We start from the raw sequence: 26,444 nt of genomic DNA, 5'->3' as shown, positions 1-26,444 counted from the left end.
GCCTGTCTTGCTTTCTGCTGAGATGTTCTGGACAATTAAATGATGTGCAAACAATCCAGCACAATCTCAAACTGGCTTTACTCAAGCACCAAGAATGCATTTAATCTCTTTCAGGCTCTGAAAGCTAATCGCAAAGGGGGGGGAGAGATACTGGGGACACAGGTGGTGAGAAATGGGCTCTGTCGAGGGGTGAGCGTTCAACCATCGAATGGCTGGAACGCAAGCATGACAGCTTTGGGGTTTTTTAGGTTTTTTTTTCTTTGGGGGTCACACCCGGTGATGTTCAGGGGTTACTCCTGGCTCATGCACTCAGGAATTACTCCTGGCGGTGCTCGGGGGATCATATGGGATGCTGGAGATCGAACCCGAGTTGGCCCTATGGAAGGCAAATGCCCTACCTGCTGTGCTGTCACTCCAGCCCTGATCATGAGAGCTTTGTAACTGTATCTCATGGTGATTCGATTTTTAAAAAGAAAGAAAGAGAGAGAAATAAAGAGAGAAAGAAAGAAAGAAAGAAAGAAAGAAAGAAAGAAAGAAAGAAAGAAAGAAAGAAAGAAAGAAAGAAAGAAAGAAAGAAAGAAAGAAAGAGAGAGAAAGAGAGAAAGAGAGAAAGAAAGAGAGAAAGAGAGAAAGAAAGAGAGAAAGAGAGAAAGAGAAAGAAAGAAAGAGAGAGAGAATGAAAGAGAGAGAGAAAGAAAGAAAGAAAGAAAGAAAGAAAGAAAGAAAGAAAGAAAGAAAGAAAGAAAGAAGAAAGAAAGAAAGAAAGAAAGAAAGAAAGAAAGAGAGAAAGAAAGAGAGAGGAAGAGAGGAAGGAAGGAAGGAAGGAAGGAAGGAAGGAAGGAAGGAAGGAAGGAAGGAAGGAAGGAAGGAAGGAAGGAAGGAAGGAAGGAAGGAAGGAAGGAAGGAAGGAAGGAGAGAGAAATAGGGAGGGGAATAAGCTACCCGGAGCAATCTCTCCCGCAAGCCTGCCCTCCCCCCTGCACCCTCTGTGGCAGGGTCAGGCTCGCCCCTGCGTGTGAGACGGGGGTGCCCACGTGGTTGTGGCAGTGTTGCCGGATGGCACTCGGCACCCGGGCGCCCAGGGTACCGCACACGGAGGGCAGCAGGTCCCACCCGGGTGGAGGCGGGTCTCCATGCAGGACCTCTCGGCACCAGGGAGCTGCGTTCTGGGCCACTATGGGCGCCGAGACACTTTCCTCGGCCCCGGCAGCCGCTAGCTCGGAGCTCTGGAGATGGTGTCTAAAGCGCCTTAAACCGGGGGCGCTGCCCTCACCGGGAAATGAGGATTCTCTGCCGGCTAACTAACGGTGCTCATTTAGCGGCTTGAACCTGTCACATACTCCAGCCCCACGTCTCACTGAGCACTGTCTAGGGTCCCCGGAGAACAGAGCCGGGGCGGGACCCGGTTCCTTCCTCCAATATTCCCGTAGGAAAGTTCTGGAAATGCAGAGGAGTGGAGCCTCTGGCCAGCCCCCCGAGGCTCGCAGGGCGGGACGCGAGGGGCAGGAGGGGTCTGTCATCGCCGGGGACGGTGAAGGGCAGAGGGAGGGAAACAGACCCAAGTTTCAGACCTTTCCAGGTTTGCCAGGGGAAACCGCGCCTGGACAGGGCGGGCTGGGGAGTGATTTTGCAGCTGGCCCCGGCTGGCCCGACTGGCCCGACTGGTCCCGACTGGCCCGGCTGGCCCCGGTTGGCCCCGGCTGGCCCCGCGGCTCAGAGGAGCAGAAGGCGCGAGAGACACGAAGGGCCTTCCCCGGGGGGCCCACGGACACAGCCATCTCCGAGGAGCTCACGGGAACCAGAGGAGACGTGGAGAGGCGGGTTGTGGCCCTTGGCTACTTGAGGTGACGCCACCGGGGGCCAGAATAGGGCCAGAGTGGGCTGGAGCCATAGCACAGCGGGGAGGGCGTTGGCCTTGCACACGGCCAACCCGGGGTCGATTCCCAGCATCCCCCTAGGTCCCCCGAGCACCGCCAGGAATAATTCCTGAGTACAGAGCATCGCCGGGCGTGACCCAAAAAGCAAAAATAAATAAATGAATAAAAAGAATGGGGCCCGAGTGATGGCACAGCGGGGGGACGCTGGATGTGCCTGTGGCCGCCCAGGGTTGGACCCCATGCGGTTCCCCGGCCCCGCCAGGGGTTGCCCGTGCGCACGGAGCCAGGAACCCAAACCAAAGTCATGTTCCCGGGAGAGGCAGCAGCAGCAGGAACCCCCAGAGGAAGGTGCCAGTGGCCGGGCGCGGTGGAAACGGGAGAGGAAGCAGGTCTCGAGACCCCAGCCCTGGCGGGGCAGCCGGGAACAGCGATGCAGGAGCCCAGACAAGGGCGCCCAGCGGGCGGGACCGGGCACCGGCTCCCTGGCCCAGCCGGCCACGCCTCGGGCTTCCCGTGGGCTGGTTCGCCAGCTGGAATCAGAGCCGTGACCCCTGGCTGGCCGGGAGCCGAGAGGCCAGCCCGACCCTCGGACGCCCAGGACACTCAGGGAGGGTGAAAGAGAAGGGAACGGCAGGTGCTGGGTGCTGGGGACTCGTGCACGGCTGTGTTCCTGGAAGTGCTCTTCAGAACGGCTCCCGAACCCGCAGCCACCCCCAGCCACACCACACGGGGCCATTTTCACACCCAAGAAAGACAATGTTCCTGCATCAAAAGCGAGTCCCTTACGTGCATTTCCGTTCGCAAGGTTAGAAAATGTGGAAAACTGTAAACTTACTTTAAACACAGTAAGCATGCAAGTCTATCCCGGGTACTTTGCTCTTGTTAGTTTCCCAAATTTCCAATCTCTCACCAATTTTCCAGCGTGGGGGGATCCGCCCCCTCCTGTGATACTGTGTTAACCAAAACAGGTGCACAGGGAAAACAACTGCTTGTGACACTACGTATATGATTGAATCACCATGAGATACACAGTTACAGAGTTGTTCCTGTTTAGGTATCAAGACACACAATGTTACGTCGGTCACTTTAGAAGTGTACATTCCCCATCACCGATGTCCTCAGTTTCCCTCCCACCAACCCACACCCCAAGCCTGCCTCTATAGCAGGCACCTCTCCTCTCCCCTCCCCTCCCCTCCCCTCCCTCCCCTTCCCCTCCCATCTGCTCTCTGTCTCTCTGTCTCTGTGTCTCTCTATGTCTCTCTCTGTCTGTCTCTCTGTCTGTCTCTCTCTGTCTCTTTCTCTCTCTGTCTCTCTGTCTCTGTCTCTCTGTCTCTGTCTCTCTCTGTCTGTCTCTATCTCTGTCTCTCTGTCTCTGTCTCTGTCTCTGTCTCTGTCTCTCTCTCTCTCTCTCTCTCTCTCTCTCTCTCTCCCTCAAAGTTAACTTTACCTATCCTTGTCCAGGGTGATCATTTCCAACTTTGAGACAAAGTTATTTTAAAGCCTGATTAGTTTAAGTCGGTCAAAAACAACGGGGAGTTTCCTGAAGTGCCTTTTGCATCCTGGGCTAAAGCACAATACTGCCGCACTGCATCCTCCAAGCCCCTCGTCCCAGAATTTACATTTCATACAGCTGCTGCTGTTTCTGAAAGCGAGTCCCAATAAGCCACTTACAATGATACAGACAATTTCAATCATTGCTCAAAAAAAAGCCATCCTTCACTGTACCATTATGAAAGTAACTAACTCACTTTACTCCTAAATCACAATCTGACAACATCCAACGACTCTTTCCGGCTGGCTGGGTTGTTGGACTCTTATTAGGAGCAGAACACGGAGTGGCATTTTGGCCGTATTTCTTCTATTACCAACGTAGCTGCACCGAAATGCTCAATACCGCCCTGCAGTCATCAAAGGCCAGGGCCGAGCTGCACTGCTCCCAAGTGTCCACAGGGGGCCGCTCTTGCACGCCCGGCGCCGAGCTCAGGTCCCGGGTCACCGCAGGTCCAGGGAGGGCTCACCAGGAGGCCGCAGGGGGGAGTCCCCAGACACAGAGCCACCGGGAAAAGCACCTTTCCGAGACCGCCGTGTGTCTGTAAGGAAAGGATTCTGCAAACACGCATCACTCAGCTCCCCGGCGAGGGGCAGGGCCTGGGCTAGGCCGGAGGGAAGACAGCAGAGGTGGGGGGTGGGGGGGAGCGAGCAGACCCACGGCCCAGGCAGAGGGGCGCAGGCAGGTCCGAGTTAACGCCCAGGAGGTGGACGGCAGTGGGGATGGCCGGGAGGCGGGCACGGTCCTGGTTAGCACACAGGCAGCGGGGAGGGTGTTCGCCCTGCACGTGGCTGACCCAGGTTTGATCCCCGGCATCCCATACGGGCCCCCCCGAGCACCCACCACCGGGGGTGAACCCTGAGTGCAGAGACAGAAGCAAGCTCAGAGCATCGCCGGGTGTGGCCCCCAAACTAAAAAAGAATAATAATAATTTTAAATAACTTATAAACAGGATTCAAGAGGGACAGGGGCGTCGTGTGGGCGCTGGCCTTGTGTAAGGTCGACCCAGGCCGGTCCCCAGCAGGACACGTGGTCCCCTGAGCCCACCAGGAGGGACCCCGAGGGCAGCTGGGTGAGGGCCAGAGGCAAACAATGCCAAGGAAGTTTGCACAACCAACATGCCATGGAACTTCGAAAACAGAGACAGCCCCGCGGCAAAGACTATCTAGAGACAAACGTGGCCCGAAGGAGGAGAGAAAATGCTGACGAAAGGAGAAGGAAGGTCTTAGTAACAGGCAAACTTTCCTCTGTTCAAGATTTGGCCTCATGGGCTGGGGGAGAAGGCAGCTGGGATGGAGAAGGGGTCACTGAGTCAGTTATGGTTGGAGGGATCGCCCGGGACGGGAGGTGTGTGCTGAGAGTAGGTAAAGGACCAGACGTGACGGTTTGTACCTGTACTGCAAACCATGATGCCCCAAAGTAGAGAGAGAGTCTGGGGGAAACTGTCTGCCATGGAGGCAGGGGGAGGGGTGGGCTGGGGGAGGGGGTACTGGGGCCAGTGGTGGTGGGGAATGTGCCCTGGTGCAGGGACGGGTGTTGGATCCTGCTGTGACTGAAACTCAAACATGAAAGCTTGTGGCTGGGTCTCAGGGTGACTCAGTGGAAGGACAGTGAGATCTGAGAGGAACCTAAAGCCCAGGACCTTCCCCCACGGCCACCCTCACCCCGGCCCCCAAGGGACTCGATCCCCTCCCTCTGCCCCTGGAGCTCAGCCCTGGCTCCAGCAATGCAGGGACAGCAACTGTCAGACGGCCCGCCCGGCTGTGGCTTCCCCTGCAGGGGGGCCGGGTGCGAGGGCCCAAGGGCAGTGGGGGAGGGGCTCGCATGAGGAGCTTTGACTCGGGTTTGATCCCCGGTGCCCCGCCCCCCCCCGTGTGGTCCCCTGAGCCCCAGCAAGAGTGATCCCTGAGAGCAGAGCCAGGAGTAAGCCCTGAGCACTGCCAGGTGAGCCCCTCCCGACCAAAAACATAAATAAAAATAAATAAATAAATAAATAAATAAACCCCTATCCACGTGCATATAAGACGTGGGTATTATGTACCGTTGGTGTCTCACAGAGAAGATTCAGGGGCCAAAGAGCCAGGTCAACGTTGACAGAAATGACAGGCGAGGGGGTGCTGGGGACTGAGTACTTGGTGACTGAGTACTAGATGACTGAGTACTAGGGCTGTTGCTCGCCCGCAGAAGAGTCTATCCAGGATGAAAGAAAAATACAACTGCAATAAATTCTCACTGAATCTCAAGTACTGACTCAAAAGTTCACGCTGCTCTTGAAACAATACACTCTGTAACTGTGAGCTAACTACCGCATGCACGTTGTTACCGGCCTTCAGAGCAGAAGAAGAGAAGCTCTTTGACAAAGCACCGACCAGGAAGTGCGTGTCAGGCCAGCACTGCCACGACCAGCACCACTGATTACTTTCAACAGACAGAACTCATTATTCCTCCGGTTCATTGAAATGTAGTGGTAAGTCTAACTGGGATCACGGAGCCCTCTCCCCTCTCCCCTTCTTCCTCCAAATAATAAAAGTGAATAAATAAGTAGGAGACCAATCAAGAAATAAAGTGGATTTAAGCACTTTATAATTTCTACACATTGTGATGTAGCCATAGGGATGACATGACCGTCCACATGGCTGGAGATTCATAGCAGACCCGAGAGCCCAAGAGACAGAGCGAAACAAACTACAGTGCTCTTGTTCGCTGTGGTTGCTGGCCACCCGGCGATGCTCAGGGGTTACTCCTGGCTCTGCACTCAGGAATTACCCCTGGCGGTGCTCAGGGGACCATATGGGATGCCGGGGATCGAACCTGGGTTGGCAGCATGCAAGGCAAACGCCCTCCCCACTGTGCTATCGCTCCAGCCCCTGGAAGGGCAACTCCTGAGCTGAGAGCTGGCACCGGGCTGGCACATGCAGGCCCCGGGTCTGGACGTGATGGTCCCCAGCACATTGGGTCCGAGAAGAACAGCACCTGCTGGCCGCCCAAACACGGAAACATCCACCCCCAGACCCCAGAGGACAACCCAGACCCCAGAGGACAACCCAGTGTCTCTAGAAATGGACCCGGGGCTCCCCGAACACCCCTTTGGAAGACCCCCCAAAGTATAGAAATTATTAGCAACAATAAAAATCCGTCCTCACAATACATGTATCCATACACAGGTCTATCCATACGCGCATGTATGCATATACAACTCCCCGTTTGCATGTGTGTGATTTTACCTAGGTCAGAGAGGAACTGGGGACTATTCCTATAGTGTTAACAGTAGTGATCATGAATTAAAAAATAGACACATTCAATGATGCTCCTTCAAGTTTTCAATAAGCAAAATGGCATAGGAAGTAGATTTGTAAAAATGGTAGCACCGTAGCACAGTAGCACCATCGTCCCCTTGTTCATCAATTTGCTCGAGCGGGCACCAGTAATGTCTCCATCGTGAGACTTGTTGTTACTGTTTTTGGCATATCGAATATGCCACGAGTAACTTGCCAGGCTCTGCCGTGTGGGCAGGATACTCTGGGTAGCTTGCCGGGCTCTCCAAGAGGAACGGAGGAATCAAACCCGGGTCGGCCGCGTGCAAGGCAAACGCCCTACCCGCTGTGCTGTGGTTCCAGTGCTGAACCTGAAGTGAATGTATTATAACAAAATATCAACGGAAAAAGCACTCAAAGCCTGGTTCCAGGCTGCTTGCAGACGCAACCGAGCTGACTCAGGAAGTACAAAACCAAGATGCCATCTGGCTCCCTGCCCCCAAACTGCCGGCTTCCATGTGGAATCACACACGGCGCCTGAGCCCGGCGCTGTCGTAACAGAACGCTTTGCTCAGTCATCCTCGGCGCCTTTAGAAAATTCCGTTCTGAAACACCATGTTTTTAGCCCATCCAAATGTGTGAGTGAAATGCAGCCAAGCGGGAGAGTCCGTTAGGGGGACACTGGCAGAGACGCCAGCTGGACGTCTTGTGACGAGAAGCTAACGCTGTCTCCGTTAGTGCTCCGCTGAGTCTCACATTAAAATAAAGATCACCCCTTCTTCTTCCAAGCTCGCCTTCTCCCTTCAACATGGGTCTCTTCCCGAGTTTTTGGTTTTTTCCCCAGCGTGGAGAAGCCTGGATTCTCTCTTGTACGGGTATACCTTCCTCTCCACGCACATCTTGCTAAATAAATTCCATTCAACACAAAACATCTTGCGTCACAAAAATAATTAAATAAATTTTAAAAAACAAAATTCAGTGCTTGTGAAGACATGATAAGTGGTGTGCATTTTTCTATCTACACGTGTATTCTGAACTGGCTGGTTACTACTTACATTCTCAGTTTCATAATGAGAAAAGATAAAAGGTGAGACTTGAGAATGCCACTAATTTAGTCCCATGGATTACTTTACTGACCATTAAGATATTTTTTCCATGTTCTCATTAAGAGATTAAAGAACACTCTCTAGGCTGGGTATGGAAGGAAGAAAAGGGAAACTATATAATCAGAATCAGCAATAGTGATAATGTAAACAGGTGTGTGGGACAGGAGCGATAGCACGGCGGGGAGGGCGTTTGCCTTGCACACAGTCAACCCGGGCTCAATCCCCAGCATCCCAGAGGGTCCCCCAGCACCGCCAGGAGTAATTCCTGAGTGCAGAGCCAGGAGTAAGCCCTGAGCATTGTCATGTGTGACCCCTCCAAAAAAATAAACAAATAAACATGTATGTATGCATACACATATACTAAGGATGCAGGGAAAAAAACTTGTTTTTGTTTTGGAGCTACACCAGAGGCACTCAGGGTCTACACTGACTCTGCACTCACAGGTCACTCCTGGCAGGGCTTGGGGACCCTCTGGGGTGCTGGGGATCGAACACAGGTCAATCACATGCAAGGCCAGCGCGCGACCACACTGTACTATCATTTCTGCCCCACAGGAAATTCTTAACACCTAAATTATGAAAGAGGAGGATCTGTTGAAAAATAACTAAATTAGACCAATGTGTTTCAAATACCTTTCTGATTTAAAAATCGTATAAGTACATGCAAATATGACTTTGATTTTAAACGTTTCCAATCTACTCAGCCTTCTTTCACTTTCTAATAACCAGCCCCTGGGCTGTGGGGTGGGGTCCACAAGGCCCCGGGAGGGACCTGCCGTGTTCCTAACCAGGCTGGACCCCCCGTGGGCTTTCACGCGAGACTCTGGGCGTGTCCCAAAGCCTCAGAAACTGATGTCATGAATCAGGGGCGCGTCCAAGACGCTCCCATGTGTCAGAGCTGTGCGTTTTCACTTTGATCACTTAACCTGGCTGCAGTTCTGACGTTCCATGGGGGAGGGGCGCTCAGGTGTCACCCCTGACTCAGCTAAGGGACCGGTCCAGGCTCGAAGGTTGGGAGGCACGTGCTCCGTGCCAGGATGGGATTTGAACCACTGCTGTGCCCTCAAGTTTCACATCTCTCTGACCTGCAGTTAAAACTCCCGAAAAAGAATTCTTTGATGCAACCTGAGTTTTACCAAAAACACTCTTCGGGACAGTTTCCACTATCAAGCATCGTGGTGAAATTTGTAGTACAAAATACTTTGCTACTGCTCAGTAGCAATCAATAACAATGTTCAGCTAACCGGTTCTATTGTAGAACAGCTTAAGATGCAAAACCCACTCATGGCAGAGCACATGTTTCAATTCTCCAGCTGTGTGAATTCTATGAGTCTGGTGAAATGTAACACAACTCATATCCCCCATCAGAGTATTAAAGTGTTTTAGCACCCTAAGAACCACCGAAAGTGCTGTGGAATCACCACCCCTTCCACCCACAACTTCACCTTCAATTTCCTCAACAAAAACAGAGATGTGGTAATTTCTGTTCATGCAAACACAATGACAAATCAATACAAAAGGAGATATTAATATAAAACAGGTGGCTTAGTTCATCTTTACTAACCTTTTTGAAGGTTGTGAAAACTTTTAAAAATCTTTTATTGGACCCAGAGAGACAGAATAGCGGGTAAGGAATGCAGGTAAGCTTGCAAACCCTTGGCATGAGTTCAGTCCCTGACACCTTCTGTAGTCCCCTGAGCACAGAACCAGGAGCAGTAATCCCTGAGCACCACCGGGTATGACCCAAAATAAAACCAAGAAACAGAACAAAAAAAAAAATTAAAAGTTACCATAGGAAATCTAAATCTAAGGGGAAATGCTTGGCCATTTTAAGAACCCTAATTTAAAATCAGTCTGGGGAAAATGTAAATGAACATGATATACTTGAAATGCTTGAAAACAACAGTGATTTACAATGGAAAGAAAATCTTCTGAGATTTCTAAGCCATAAAACAATCCATTTTAGTTCTATCATGATAATTACATTCAATTCTCAAATTATGACCATGAAATGAGGAGGGAAAGAAGGGAGGGAGAGAGGAGAAGAGAAAAATTTATGTTAGAACTTTAAAATATTTTATAGTACATCACACAAGTTGAAATATTGGACTTTAAAGGTGAGGAATAAAGGTACGTTACACTCTGTTATGACAGTAATCGTTACACTTACTACAGCAGCATTTTATCAGGTGATGCTGTTTGAAATATTTACGCAGCACCATAAATGAAATAACTTGAAACTGAATGTGTAAACTTAGGGTTTTACGTCCAGGACTGCTGAGGAGACGTGAGGTGAAGTCCATCACGGGAGATACCTGGACACTAGAGCAGAACCAGAGTATGTGAGAGGCTGAAGAATCCCTGCAAGGTAGTGAGAGAAGTATTTCATCACAGCCTCAGGATAGGATTGTCAGGCGAGGGTGGCGTGTATTATTCAGCGGGGCTGTTCAGCCAAGAAATGAAACACAATAACAGCCAAATTATTTATCTTTTAGATGAGAGTCTTAGACGTAAGACCATGTAATTAATATTTCATAGAGTAAAACAGCTGAAATTCAGCCGTCAAGTATGAAGAATTCTCTCTTCACTACATTCAGAAGCATTTCATTTTGAATTAATCCTGGACATAACCTCACAGAATATACAATGCTTCGTTTTCATTTCTGATGGCTTCTTCTATTAGCATTCCTTAAAATACAGCCATGTGAGCAAAAGCAGCCTTAAAATATCTGATGTGCTCAAATTACAAACCAATCACATTCTCACGATGGCAAAATTTAAATATTTCTATCATAGACAACCAGTTAGTTTTATGATGACTGTTTTTTGGTATCCTCTTTCCTTAATATTTATACAGCCCTATACATACATGTTTATGTTGTATATATGTTATGTATATATTTACATTTATATATGCAAGTTCTTCATCTCAAAATAAGTCCTAAGATGTCTGTTATCTACAATGTTAAACTGACTTCAAATATAAAACATGCACATATTTTATTTAAAATAAAGATGAATATGCTAAGGCAGTTAAAAAGGAAAATGTGATATCTTTAACTGGGAAAATGTGATGTTGAATTTTTTAAAGGGACTACTTTTTTGAAGGAATAGATTCAAAACATACCAATTGAGGACAAAATACCCTCAAAAACCTAATCTTTCAGGAGGAAAATAATAAATCCTCATATACACGAATAAATACTTAGGTGTTCAAACATATACAATATTCCAAAACCGAACAATCCAGTATAGCCCCAACTGAAAAGCAAAAAGGGAGAAGAAATTGTGTTTGCCAGTGATACAGACATTAAAGAGAGATTTGCTGACTGACACCAGACAGAGAGAAAATATCTTAGAAACACAAAATAATCTACAAAAGACATGGCGGCAAACAGGAAAGCAGGACGAGAGCAACGGTTGTCTGCTTCTTTCCGATATTAATAGTTAATTTTAAAAAGATCCCAACAGGAAAAAGCCATGCAATAAATTAAACATTTATAAAAATTAATAGTCAGTAAAACTCTCTCACCTCAGTCAATGTATGGTATACCTCAACTGTGACAAGTCTACATATTTCAATTTCCTCTTATGTCTTACAGCATTTAACATCAAGGTTGTTTTGGGGTTGAAGATTATTTACTGCAATCAATTTTTTAATTTCCAAAGTTCTTACTACAAAATAAATGCAATTCAATCCAAATGCAAAAATTCAAAGATTTATTTTAGGATAAAATAAATGCTTTAATATAATAAGTGGTTCAGTTAAGTTTGCTCCAGAGACTAAAAAATAATCCATACAGGAACAGAGAAATCATGAATATGTACTTTGAAAATTCCCAAGAGTTCATCTTATTTCTGATGTGTAGTTAAAGACCCAAGGGCTCAAACTACAGTAAGGTTATTTTTTTAATTTTCCATGAAGATTTCTCATATGCAATTTTTTCAGAGGCTTAGACATTTCTTAATACTTTAATAATACTAATGTGATCTTTTCCTTTACATATGTGTATCAAATATAAAATTATTCATAAAGATATTACATGTCTGCCAAGATAACTTTTAAAAGTGCCATCACAAAAATTAACATCCTATTAAATTAAACCTCAACAAAAATTCACTGTATCACTGTCATCCTGTTGTTCATCGATTTACTCGAGCAGGCACCAGTAATGTCTCTATTACTCAGCCCTGAGATTTTTGCAGCCTCTCCTTACTCATCTTTCCCAACGATTGGAGGCTCTTACAGGGTCAGGGGAATGAGACCTATTGTTACTGTTTTTGGCATATCGAATACACCACGGGTAGCTTGCCAGCTTATTCACAGACTATTCATACCTAAATCAGAGAATATAATTATGCTTAGGCATTCCAGACCAGCCTAAATGTGATAATTTCTATTTATCTCAAAAATCTGCGAGAATGCTGGATGCATAATATGTCTGAAAAAATAGTAGTCATTCGGGACTCAAATAAAGACCAAATATCATAATGCCATGTTAATTGTTCACCCAGTTGATATCAAGCATTTCTCAAATAATCCCTGTATTAGGCTGGCTGGAGGTACACAACTGAATACTCAGCACTGAATACTCAGCATCTAGGACAGTCGCGGGTGTACACAGTGGTCAATGTTCAAGTTCCATCAGCACATTGTGTACTCATATACCTCCACCCATTGATGAGAACGTGGCATGCGTGTGTGGAACAGCTTCAGAGCTGGTCCACGCACACCTGCCTTCAGGAGACCCAGCAGCGGGAGCATCCCTAACCAGCACGCAGGTATCGGGATGCTCAGGTTTGGGCCACGCCCCCTGGTGTGCTCTCAGCCAATGACAGAGCAGGACAGGTATCCAGCCCCTCCCTCTGCCTTGGGCTCCCAGAGTTTCATTCCCGGCTGACGGGGGGGGGGGGGGGGGGGGGGGTGAAGGGGGGGAGGGGGGTCTAGACTTGCCCAAACGTTTCTGTGGCCTGAGCATCTCCCACCCAGTGCTTCCTCCTCCCTGTTCTCACTCAGTGGCAGAGTTTTATTTGGGGCGCCCGAGGTCTCCTCCAAAACTATTCCTGTCGGTTTTCTGCTTTTCAAATCTCAGTTTCACTTTTAGTCCCATTTTGCTGTCAACTTCTTGGAGAAACATAAGTACAATAATTGTATTGAATTTTTTTAATGACTCTAACAAAATATAGGAAATGATTTTTACTTTTAAGTCTGGGGAGTGCAACTACATAGTCATTTTTTAAATGCCCCTAACAAAATGTATAAAATCAATTTTATTAGACCCAGCAAAACCTCTTTCGGCATGGGCATCTCCTCGCAGAATGTCTCCAGCCTGAGAACTAAGCCTCGGCCCCGTGCCCGCCCAGGAGGGGAAAGGTATTTCTCTCTCTCTCTCTCTCTCTCTCTCTCTCTCTCTCTCTCTCTCTCTCTCTCTCTCTCTCTCTCTCTCTCTCTCTCTCTCTCTCTCTCTCTCTCTCTCTCTCTCTCTCTCTCTCTCTCTCTCTCTCTCTCTCTCTCTCTCTCTCTCTCTCTCTCTCTCCTCTCTCTCTCTCTCTCTCTCTCTCTCTCTCTCTCTCCCTCCTCTTTCTCTCCAGGGATGAGGGGCGCGGTGTCCGCCATATTAAGACGACCACAGATGGGATTTACGACAAAAACTGCAGCAAAAGGACACGAGGGTGCTCTTGGGAAGGTGGGAGGCACCGGCCCCTCCCACCGTCGAGATGTGATCCCGGGGGCCGCACGCACGTGCGGCCTCTCCGCAGCTGCACGAGCGTGAATCCAGACCCAGCAAAACCTCTTTCGGCATGGGCAACTCCTCGCAGAATGTCTCCAGCCTGAGAACTAAGCCTCGGCCCCATGCCCGCCCAGGAGGGGAAAGGTATTTCTCTCTCTCACCTTTTTCTCTCCGGGGATGAAGGGCGTGGTGTCCGCCATATTAAGACGACCACAGATTGGGTTTTCAAGCCTGCAATGCTCCAATATCTAGAAGAAATCTCCCTGGACTTTGTGTCAAAGTACAGAAATTCAAAACCGCGCGGCTGCTACTGCGGCCGCGCGACCTCATTTGTCTTCACAGTAGGTCTGACTCTAGTGGGGTACTCCTAACAACAATAGTGAGGTTTGTGTTGAAATATTGAATGTAACCAAAGTAAACAGAGAGTAAAATGAAACTTATCAGTTACAAGGTAGGGGGTGGGGGGGGCGGGATGGGAGGTGTACTGTGTGGGTTTTTTTTTTTTTTTGGTGGTGGTATATGGGCACTGGTGAAGGGATGGTTGTTTCAGCATTGTTAAACTGAGACTTAAGCCTGAAAGCATTGTAATCCTCCACAGGGTGATTTAATAAAATAAAATTTTTATTTAAAATAAATAAATAAATAAAATCAGTTTTATTTTTACATCTGGGGAGTGCAACTATAAAGAAACTTTACTCTTTCCTTTTAGGCTGGGCGGTGCTCAGCCAGCGGTGCTCAGGGCTTCCTCCTGGCTCTGTGCTCAGGGGTCACTCACACCGGGTCTCAGGGACCTTACGAGGTCCTGGGAATCAAGCCAGGGTCAGCCTCACTCAAGACGGGTGCCTTATTCACTGTGCTACTCTCCAGCCCAGAAACTTTTAATTTTAAAAATAAAAAAACAGTAACACTTCTCAAAAATTATTTGTAATGGGGGTGACTTTCAGGGTCTGTGTTCAGTATATCCCACGTACTGGTGAGGCATTCAGCATATTTCTGTTTCTTTCCGATGGAAATCACTTAGCATGACACACTGCGGTTCCATCTAAGTCGCAGAAAAATGACATATTTCCTCCTGTCTCATAGCTCAACAATATTTCATTAATCATACATTTCTATTTCTTTCTCCACTGATTTGTTAGGCACTGGAGCTATTTCCGGGTATTTACTATTGTGTTTCAAAGTACACATTACAAATATATGTATATATATATATATATGTATATATGTGTATATATATAGATATATATATGCTTTTTGGATCACACCCGGTGATGCACAGGGGTTACTCCTGGCTCTGCACTCAGGAATTACCCCTGGCCATGCTCAGGGGACCATATGGGATTCTGGGAATCGAACTAGGGTTGACCGCATGCAAGGCAAATGCCCTCCCCGCTGTGCTATTGCTCCAGCCCCCAGATTACAAATATATTTTTTAAAACTTGTTTTGCTAATAGGGACAAGATGGTGCTCAAATTTACGGCACTGCTGTCCATGTTCCATTCTACACCACGAAGTGCCCAGACCCGTCCATCCCTGTGTTTGTCATCCCCCTGTCTGACCTTCCTTTGCCTCCTCGTCCTCCAGAGCTGATGACCGACTGCTACGGCGTCAATGCACACCGGGACCTCCCTCCCTCCCTCTTCATGAGCTCCAAACCTCCCCCAGTGCTCCCGTGTGACTCCAACGGCCCTAATTGCTCCCAGCCTCCCATCCCCGACATGCTGACCCTCCCAGGTCTGTAATCTGTGGCAGATTTACTCTCGGCTTGTCTTGTCCACGCCCCTGGTGTGCTTCTCCATAGACCGCAGAGAAGAGGGGTCTCCCTGCACTTGTCCTCCTGCCCCCAGCTCAGTGCACGCAGCAGGCTCTGCCCCAGTTCCACGCAAGCTGCCTCAAATTGCATGTTTGTTTGTTTTTTTTTGACTTGTATTCCATTGTATTCACAACAGTTCCTTTACTCATTCATCAGGGACTGCGCAGCAAAGAGTTCTGAATGAACGTCTTTACTGGGCCAAGCACAGGGCAGCTCTCCGCAGCACCAACAGGACTGAGTCCTGAGCACAGACGCAAGAGTCAGCTCCGAGTGAAGCCCGGTGAGACTTGGCGCCCCCCGCCACCACCACCCAAACAAGTCAAAAATAAGGTCTCACACACCGCCAGGAAGTTAGGATATTAACAGGCATCAGAGTGTAGTCAGCGGGGGGACACCTGCCCAGCACACAGCCCACCCAGGTTTAATCCCAGCAGGCCTAGGGTCCCCGGAGACCCACACAGAGAGACCCCTGAGTGCAGGGCCAGGAGTAAGCCCTAAGCACCACAAATATAATATATATAATATAGTAACTTTTATTCACTGATAGGAATTTTGTATGATTCAGCCCCTAGGAAAAAGTCTGGGTTTTTCTTAAAACTAAAAAACTGGCTGCCGCCAAGATGTGATCCCGGGGGCTGCCATGTGTGCAGCCTCTCCACAGCTGCATGAGCGTGACTTCAGATGCCAGCTAAATTTTTCGGCATGGGCAGCTCCTTGCAGAATGTCTCCAGACAGAACTAAGCAGCGGCCCCATGCCTGCCCAGGAGGGGAAAGGTCTCTCTCTCTCTCTCTCTCTCTCTCTCTCTCTCTCTCTCTCTCTCTCTCTCTCTCTCTCTCTCTCTCTCTCTCCTCTTCCTTGCTGGGAGTGAAGGGCGTGGTGACCGCCATATAATGAGGACCACACAGATGGGGTTTACAAGCTTGCAATGATCCAATACCTGGAAGAAATCTCCCTGGACTTAGTTGCTAAAGTACAGAAATCCAAAACCGCACGGCCGCAGTGGTCTGACTCTAGTGGGGTACTCCTAACAATAATAGTGAGGTTTGTGTTGAAATATTGAATGTAACCAAAGTAAACAGAAAGTAAAGTGAAATTTATCAGTTACAGGGCGGGGGTGGGGGGTGGGGGGCGGGATGGGAGGTGTACTGTGTTTTTTGTTTGTTTGTTTGTTTGTATCTTGGTGGTGGGATATGGGCACTGGTGAAGGGATGGTTTTTTCAGCATTGTATAACTGAGACTTAAGCCTGAAAGCATTGTAATTTTCCACATGGTGATTCAATAAAATAAAATTCTTTAAAAAAAAAAAAAGCTAAAAAATTGGCACCAGATTTCCCACGTGACTCAGTGATTCCACCCCTTGGTATTCAGCTAGAAAGCCCATAACCATTGGCTTGAAAAAGCATACCGGCTTCCGCCCAGAGATGAACCGGGAGCCGCGGCACGAGAAGCAGAGCCTCCTCGCCTATTGACTGTGATCCTGAGGTCTCCTAACCCATTTTGGCACCAGAGCGGATGCTTGAGCCATGCATTTTGACTGTGAACTGAGCTACAACCTCGTGCAGCCCGGGGAGGGATTTTTTTTCCCTCTCCACCCCATGTTTCTGAGCGAAAATGGTGGCAGCGGCAGCAGCCACGCGGTGAGAGCCACCCTCTAAGACCCCTCCACCAGGAGGTAGGACTTTCTTTAGTGACGTAGCCTGTAGGTGGTCCTGGAAGGGGGGGCGCTCCCGGCGCGCCTTCCGCCCAGAGATGAACCGAGAGCCGCGGCACGAGAAGCAGAGCCTCCGCGCGTATTGACTGTGATCCTGAGGTCTCCTAACCCATTTTGGCACCAGAGCGGATTCTTGCAGCCATCCATTTTGACTGCGATCTGAGCTAAAATATTAGAAACCCAAAACCGCGCGGCCGCGCGGACTCAAAGTCTTCACTCTTACCAATGAAGAGAAATTATTAGATGATGCCTATTCAGCAGGCCTGATTGTTGGGGAAAATTTCCAATCAATAATAGTGAGTTCTGTATGGAAATATGAAATGTACTCAATATATATAGGGAATAATGGGAATATCATTAGCTACTTAGATGGGGGGTGGGGTGGGAGGGGGGTGTATTGGGGTTCTTGGTGGTGGAACGGGTGCACTGGTGAAGGGATGGTGGTTTAATCAGTATTTGACTGTGACTTAAACCTGAAAGCTTTGTATTTTTTTTGTTTTCACTGTGGTTCAATAAAATATTTCTTTAAGAAAAAAAAAAGAAAAAGCATACCGGCATCTGTGTTCACTGTGGCATGGAGCACGACCCCCGGCATTCGGGAACAAGCCGGAGCCCAGACAACAGTGGGGTGGGGATGAAGCCGCAGATCACCGGGATCACCACGGAATGTGAGGAAGCCCCAAGGAAAGGGCAACTGAGCGACCCACGACTGTGCTCGGGATACCATGCTCATCGGGGGCGGAAGGAGCAGCACAAGCACCGGGTCTGCTCACGGGAGCTGCAAACAGAGAGATAAGTCGAGGGAACCAGGACTCCAAAGGCCCCGTCTCACAGAAAGGAAGAGCCCAGGAAGGGAATGGAGGGTGGGTGAGGAGGAAGAGGAGGCAGCGAGTCACAGCCAGGGGCGAGGGCGCATCATGGGGGTGGGGGGACTGTGAGGCTTCCACAGACATCCCAGCACCGGCGCCAACACCAGGGCAAGCACAGACCCCAAACTCCACTGTGAGATGCTTGTAGCTATGCCCCAGAATAAATGAAATATGAAGTCTATGGATTGGTCAAGCTAGAAATTAATCATAGGTAATAGTATCAAGCGACATTTCGAATAAACAGATTGTATGGCTTAAGCTTCATGGACAGGGTCATAATCTAATTTTTTACAGACAGGCATCCATCCCCGTGTCAAAGACCATGCGTAAGGGGAGAGTACGGCTCTGGATCACAGAAGACATCACTCTTTGGAGCTGCAGCCCTCAGAGGGATATCGCTATCTGCGAAGGAGCTGCTGCCACACCTAACCGTGGGCGCATCTTTCCTGAATTAATGCCGACAGCGCGCACTTGATTATGTGGAAGAATTCCCAAAACAGGTTTTTATTATTGAGCGGCAAAGCTCCCCAACACAATAAATAAAACTTTCAGCCACTCTATCCTTCACAAAGCCCCACTAGAGATAAAACAAAAGTTATATTAGTATCAATGAAATTTTTTTTCTAAACTTCATCCTTGATTATCTGAGAGGGAGACAGAGAGACAGAGATTGTGTGTGTGTGTGTGTGTGTGTGTGTGTCTGTGTGTCTGTGAGTCTGCGGTCAATGCAACTAGACTTGGCAGGAAAAGCCACGTTCCACAAAAGAGGGTAGCGTATTTTCTGCGGTAGTATCCTCTGGAAATAGAAAATAATTTAAGGTTACAAACAGAACCAGCGAAAGCACAGCCCTTCGTGAAAAGCGTTAGCTGCTGCACCTTTTCTACTTTTGGTGAAGCAGATTTTCCCCGCCTGACCTCTGCAAACCGTTTGCAGAATGCCAGGCTAAGCGCTTTAGCGGCCCCTGAGCACTGCCTCATTAAGAACTTTCTGTAATCTAAGGGAAGCACGTCTCGGAGAAGATTAACAGCCATCCAGGCAGGCTGCCGGCTGGCACGCCATGTCGGGGCTCAGAGCTGGGGAGCCCCGTCCCTCCCCCCACACACCTGCTACCCTGCACAGCCCAACGCAGTCAGGGAAGCACCGGGACTGCAAGAAGCACTGGGCTTTCTTGAGCTGTAGCGCTTTTTTCTTTACAAACATTGTGTTTTGACAGCATTTTCCACGTCTTCTCAGCACTCTGGGACAAGGCAGGTTCTCCTTGGCACCACCTCGCCCTGGAATGCTCAGTTCCTGGCACCGAGCGCACTGATAAACACACCAGCACTCTCACAAACACCCCAGGCAGTGGGACACAGGCTCTGATTAGGAAAAACTGTTGCGTATTAGCCAGCAGCACTCTCTGGGGCACCGGCTGGGCAGCTTGTCCTTGAAGCCCACTGGATTGAAAGTTCTCCGGGCACAGGGCTGGTGCTGGATTCGAGCCGTGCGCGCTCAACATCGCATCATAAAGCTGCTCTCGGTCCTGAAGTTTTGAAGATTCAGTATTTTTCCTAATCGTGCCGTCCTACCATCCAGCACCACCTCTGCTTCTCCAAAGAGGACCTGGATGCAATGTGATCTTTTCCAAATCATTATTTCCCTCTGCTCTAATTTTCTGACCAAGAGATAAGCTTTTGTATTGCTTAGTAACGATTAAAAACTAATACTAATCTAACACATGACTTAACATTTTCTTTAGGAAACAGAGAGATTCCTAATATTGTGCTCATATATGAGTTATGAAGTCAAAGACTATCAAACAAACAAAAATCACTTTATCCTTAAAGAAAAATAAAAACATCTTTGATGAAAGAGCTCTTAACCAGGATCTTGATCCCGTTTATTTTCCTGCCTACTTCAAGAAATTCTTTTGAAAGCTCTGGCACAGAGCTCAAGAGATCTTTTCCCCCATGTGCTTTTTCAATTAAGATTTTCCGACAGGCATTTCCTTCAACTATAATAAAGAATTCAAAAGGTGACATTCTTTTCCTCCTGTTTTTTTTTTTTGAAAAAAAACCACCTTATTGTGCAAGTTCTTAATGCAGTCTTAGGAAATATTCCGTATTTCCATATTTGTCACCATATTATCCTGCTTCTGAGTTAAAATCGAAAACTAAAGTAAGAACAAAAATACCCCAAACGCCCCACCATTAAAATTACGTTTTCACCATTAAAATTATGTCTTCTAATATGAATTCTAGTTGATAGGCCTTTAAAAAACAATTTGACTTTTTGTGATCTGGTAATTGGGTTTCTTTTTTGTTCCAACAAGTCAAGCGGAAACCACACGTTCTAGAGAGCCAAACTGTTTAAGCTGCTTATACTCACATCACTCTTACTGAATAGTAAGCAGTAAGTATAGCATGATTTCACGTGTGCACGTATGACCGTGTGTTCGGGGCCAGAGGAATCTAAGCTCCGGCAGGTCTGGAAACGACAGTATCTAACTGCCACGGAGCCAGACGCACCAGATGCAGCCGCGTCCACCCCGGGCTGCGGTGTTTATGTTCCGGTTTCCAGGGGAAGTTGGGCACTGTGTGAGGAAAGAAGGCGCCTCTGAGGACAAGAAGTCTCTCGGGAAGAAAAACTGAGAGAAGCCAAGAGTGCGTGCGGCTCCAGGCCAGCTGTTCCAGACGTGGGGGAGAGGAAAGATAATCCCAAACACCTCAGTGCAGTTGCTGCTGGCGTAAGCCTCAATCCAAAAGGCGGAGGATCCGCAGGTAAAGAGCCAGTTAAACCTTAAACAGCCGCTTCCCCGGGCAGCAGAGCTGGCAGCGCCGTCACTGCCACAGCACGGCTGGCACCAGCGCGGCATCGGAGCGTGAGGGATGCCAGTGCACGTGGCAGCAGCCGAAGGTCCCAGAGTCCTGCACAGCCACAGCCCACGGGTGGCCGGGGGGGACAGAGCTTTGAGCCTGGTGGCATCAGGCATGACCAGGAGCAGGGCAGGGATGCCCACTCAGTGCCCGCTTTGACAGCTCGGACCTCGCCTGCATACATGGTCTAGGTCACACGCATTCCTAACACAGGAATTACTTGAGAAATGCTTGATAGCGACCGGGTCAACGATGACATGGCATGATGAGAGATGATATTTGCATCAGAGCTCTGTTACTCGTACGGCACAGATCAGGACGTCATTATATACAAGGTCAGCGAAGGTGTGTCCTGCTGCCCTGGTGTTCCCCCCACAGAGTCAGTACTGCTTAAACGGTGTTGAGATGAGAGTAGAATGGAGACGGTCAGCGCAAAAACAGTGACTGGGCTCAGGATGGAATGGGCAGGCGCGAGGCAGACAGAAGGGAAGGGCTGCTATAATGAAACTGTCCAGTAACATATGAGATAAAATACAAAATTAAAAACATCATTCACACACACACACACACACACTCATAAGTCCATACCAAAACAGGTTACATCTGAATAAGATTAGTGGATTTTACTAATCAAAATTCCCTGTATGCAACAACGTGCTACCCTTTGGTAAGCGGTTAGCACGGGGGATGGAGAAAAGGTGGTGGCTGGCTGTGTAGGTGACAAAATGCATCTGATCTATTATTAGCCCCATAAGAATTTCAGATTCAAGGATGCAGAAGGGCCCGTGTCTGACTGACAGTACAGAGGGTGAGACACACTTGTGCCAGATGGACAACTCGGGTCTGATCCAAGAGTAGACAGCTAGGAGTCAGCCCTGAGCACCAACAGTTGTGACCCCCAACCCTAAAGTGTGTGGTGGGAGGGCACGGTATGGGGGGAGGGGCTCACAATACATTTGAAGAGAATCTTGAGATGAAAGACATAAACATAAAAGAGGCATGTGTAAATAGTGTAGTTGTAAACTAAAAATAAGGTAAAAATCATTTTCAAGGAGTTATGTTGACCAGAATAAAATAAAAAATTCAAATTTTATATGCCAGTAGAAAATATCACCTGTGAGCTGTGTGATTTGAAACGCCTGATTCCGAGATTTGCATCTGGAAACAATATGCTAAGACAAGCTTTCTTTCTCATTTTTTTTTCTTTAAATAAATGGTTTCCTTTAGAAAAGGACAAGAAAAGTCACGCAGAGGGGCTGGAGTGATAGCACAGCGGGTAGGGCGTTTGCCTTGCACCTGGCCAACCCTGGTTTGATTCCCAGCATCCCTGAGCACTGCCAGGAGTAATTCCTAAGTGTAGAGCCAGGAGTAACACCCGTGCATTGCTGGGTGTGATGAAAGAAAGGAGAAAGAAAGAAAGAAAGAAAGAAAGAAAGAAAGAAAGAAAGAAAGAAAGAAAGAAAGAAAGAAAGAAAGAAAGAAAGAAAGAAAGAAAGAAAGGAAGGAAGAAAGGGAGAAAGGGAGGGAGGGAGGGAGAGAGAGAGAGAGAGAGAGAGAAAGGAAGGAAGGAAGGAAGGAAGGAAGGAAGGAAGGAAGGAAGGAAGGAAGGAAGGAAGGAAGGAAGGAAGGAAGGAAGGAAGGAAGGAAGGAAGGAAGGAAAGTCACGGAGAGAGAAAACAGACAGACATGACAGGGTGTGATGTGAGCAGCAGTGGAGGCACCAGGCCAAGCTCTCCAGGCAACGTGTAAATCCCGTCAGGTTCCAGCTTGCCTTTGAGTCAGCAGCAATGGCCCTCAGCCCAGCCACCTTCTCCACCGTGCACACCAGCCTGACGCGCCACGTGCCAAATGCGGTACTTAAATGTGGTGGCATGAATTATGAAGGGCAAGGAGAGGAAAACTCCACGCCAAGGACACGAAAGATTGCAGTGGATCGAGGAGTATTTTAAGTTCCAAGTCTTGTAACATGCTCATCAGAAGCCTGAGCCTCTCTAAGTTCAGAAAGGAGGTTCTAGGAAAAAAACACTTTTTTTTTTTGCTTTTTGGGTCACACCTGGAGATGCACAGGGGTTACTCCTGGCTCTGTACTCAGGAATTACTCCTGTCAGGGCTCAGGGGACCATATGGGATGCTGGGATTCGAACCCGGGTTGGCCGCATGCAAGGCAAACGTCCTACCCACTATGCTATCGCTCCAGCCCCGGAAAAAAATACTTTGGTATTTGCCCAAATGTGGGCCACGTCCACTGGGCATGGCTTTTAAACGCGTGTATTTTCTTCCCATTCACCTGACCACCAACTCTCAAATAAATGGCGCCTCTGTCACATAGCATGTGTGTACTTAATCTGTGTGTACCATTAAGGGTGGCACATGTTCCAACTGAATGATGGGACACTCCTCGCTTACGCGTGATTCCTCAGCCCTCCTACTAGCCAGGGCCCCTTTCCCGCTCAAAGAGTTTCTGTTTGGATAATGTTTCGTGCCTGTGTGCCGTGCCCCTCCCATCTGCCGTGGATACAGTTTAGGTTATGCACGGGAACCCACCCCAGCGGGCAGATGTCTACCGAAGTTTAGCACGAGGCAGCTATTCCAGTGGCAAGACCACAGAGCTAAGCAATAAAAGCATGTGGCAAATATTCCACTTCCTTGCACTGAAGAAAAACCTTTGGGAAGATTATTCACAAAAGAAAAGAAGGAAGGGGGCGGGGCTGAGCGACAGGACGGCAGGGAAGGCCTTTGCGTGCAGGCGGCTGACCCAGGTACGATCCCGGACATCCCATGCGGTTCCCAGAAATAATTCCTGAGCGCTGCCAGATGTGGCCCCCAAACAAAACGAATGAAAAACAAAAATAAAGGGGGAGGGGTGTCCATCACTTGACAGCAAGAGGCGGGTGAGCTATCATTAGCTCACCGACACCTGCCGAGAGCACACGGCATCCTCACCATTCTGGCCAGACAGGTGAGTCCCCGTCTCCATAAACACCTGGGTGCCACGGAGCCAAAGGTCCCACCAGAAGCCCGGGACCACTCCTCAAAATACTCCTGGAAGAAATGGGCACCTCAGACTTGGGAGCTTTAAGAAGCCAGACACAGTTTCCTGTCAGTGGAAGATTATTTCTTATAGACACCCTCCCCGAGGAAGCACTGCCACACCCCCATGCACTTTTTTACACTGGTCCGCACTTTTTAATATTTGGACACACTTGAGTTGCTGCCCTAAGAATCCAGAAATTACCCTCAGACTGGTCCACTGGAAAGCAAGAGATGGGGGGAGGGCTGCTTTGGGGGACAGCTCTGATTTGTCTACTACAGAGTCACGTTGTGTTCAATTAAGCAATTAGCCATAGCAAGGGTCAATCCAGCTGGGGTACAGCAGACGCCAAGCAAAGGAACAGGACTTCCCGTCGGAGGGGCAGGGCCTCCCCTCGGTGCTCTCGAGCTAAGCTGAAGGGGTCAAGAGCTATGAAAGCATCCTCACACCTCTGGCAATCTCCGGGAAAAAGGTTAGGGCATCCCTCCTGTGGGGCACTTACCCATACTACGTAACAGACAGCTTTTAAATGTCTTACGTTTTGAGACTTGATCTTCAGAATTTCTGGGATCAAAGCATGACGGCGAAGGCATTTGGAAGCAGCAAATCCAGTGTGTGCTAGTTACACGGTTCTGTATACACTGTTCGGTTTCCGACAAACCTGAAAATACAGGGCCCATATCAGAATAATTAGAATGATTTTCATCCTCAAATCCATAACAGTACCTTATATCATAGAACAAGATAGCTGGTGAAGAAAATTTTGATGTTTGTCTTGAATAAACTTCAAAAAAGAAATGACGTCATACATTCGGAGTATCAAGAGAACATGACTTCTATCTGTTATATATAACCTCTTTCTACGTAACCTCTCCTTATACCAACCCGACTATAGCTTCACTAATATTGCACACTTTGGAGAGTTTATTTATCTTTTTTTATGTTCTTCACCAAATACATCATTACTTCGGTTAAACATTGATACCATAGCTATTTTTAAAACAATGACTTCTTAAGTTTAAACATATGACAAAGATACTGATTCTCTAAAAATCAAGTCATAATTATACAAATTCCACTTTTATAATATCTTTAATAATTTAAACGACTGGGGCCAGAGCCATAGTGAAACAGGCAGGGCACGTGCCTTGAGTGTGGCTGACCTGGGTTCGTGCCCAGCATCCCAGAGGGTCCCCGAGCCCTGCCAGGAGGAATCCCTCAGTGCAGAGCTGGAGCTATCCCCTCAGATTCACTGGGTATGGCCCAAAAAAACAAAATAAAAAAATTTTAAAAAGCCAAATGATATCACAAATAATTCTACCAAATGACTAAAACGGGACACTTACATAGGTACTCATCTTTTTTTGTTTCTTTTTTTTTTTTTGAGTCACACCTGGCGATGCACAGGGGTCACTCCTGGCTCTGCACTCAGGAATCACCCCTGGCGGTGCTCAGGGGACCATATGGGATGCTGGGAACACCCTCCCCGCTGTGCTATTGCTCCAGCTCCCCCCACAGGTATTCATCTTTCCATTAAAAAAAAAAAAAACAGAACAGAATAAAGAATTCAGAGAATGCTAAAATATGCATTTCAATGTATTTGTAATCTGAGAATACGTGTAAATTACTTCTGGTCTGTTTCAGTTTATGAAACTCGACACATATCTTTAATGATCGGGTCCAGGTCTAGCTGGGTTTTATAGATAGTCTTGGCAAACAGTCTGCTGTCTTGAAAATTAAAGCGGTTCATCAATGTCGTCTCTGTCACAAACACACAGATGAGTTAGCAGACAGAGATACACGGCCAGCAAAAGGCACCAGCTGTGCTCGATATCAGGTGCTCCTTCTCATCCAGGATAGACACTTAATATATGCTGAAATCCATCAAGCCTTATTTGTTCTGTTGTGTTTTCAGAAATCCTTTTTATTAAAATCTTTCCAAGAACAATGGCAAAAAAGCCACTGGAAAAAGCATAGCACATTAAATATCTTCAGAGTCAGGCCATTTCCATCCAAAATCATAGGCTATTTATATTTTCTTCCCAAATCAAAAGTAAATGCAGAAATGTAAAAGATATTTGTATTTGATGTTTAAAAAATGGCATACAAAAATATTAAAAAACAAAGGAGAATGTGTAGGAGAACAAAAGTGGGTTTTTTATCCCAATTTTATTTTTACTTAAGTGTTAACATCAAAAAAATTTTTTTTTCTTTTTGGGTCACACCCAGCAATGCACAGAGTCATTCCTGGCTCATGCACTCAGGAATCATCCCTGGCGGTGCTCAAAAGACCATATGGGATGCTGGGATTCGAACCCGGGTCGGCCACATGCAAGGCAAACGCCCTCCCCGCTGTGCTATCACTCCAGCCCCAACATCAAATATTTTTAATGACCTTTGCTTTAGGTGATCTCAAAGCAAAAGCAGGCACAGAAAAACATTCAGGAGCATTCCCTTTACTTAGCAATCATTATTATTCTAGTTTCCCCTTCATCTGCTGCCCCACTGCTAATTCCTGGAGCAAACAGGAACACTGACATGCCTAGTGTTTCATTGAGTAACTAGCCACTGGGGTCTGTGGTATTTATGAGGCGCTGTTCTACATACCAAAGTCATACAGGGTTCCATAAGAATTCCTGCTCAAA

The 26,444-nt window shown here is 47.8% G+C and overlaps 1 protein-coding gene across 2 annotated transcripts in view; it reads right to left on the bottom strand.

Moving 5' to 3' along the window:
• Positions 1-26,444, bottom strand: part of CCSER1 (coiled-coil serine rich protein 1) — a 912,102-nt gene that overhangs the window by 804,471 nt on the left and 81,187 nt on the right. For both annotated transcript variants that reach the window (XM_055140485.1, XM_055140484.1), the window contains exon 2: positions 24,338-24,460. The gene's annotated coding sequence lies outside the window, so the exon portion shown is untranslated. The remainder of the gene's footprint in view (positions 1-24,337; positions 24,461-26,444) is intronic.

Source organism: Sorex araneus, chromosome 5 (assembly GCF_027595985.1).
Source record: "Sorex araneus isolate mSorAra2 chromosome 5, mSorAra2.pri, whole genome shotgun sequence".
NCBI lineage: Eukaryota > Metazoa > Chordata > Mammalia > Eulipotyphla > Soricidae > Sorex > Sorex araneus.
The sequence above is the reverse complement of the archived record's forward strand: the minus strand, read 5'-3'. Positions and strand labels throughout refer to the sequence as shown.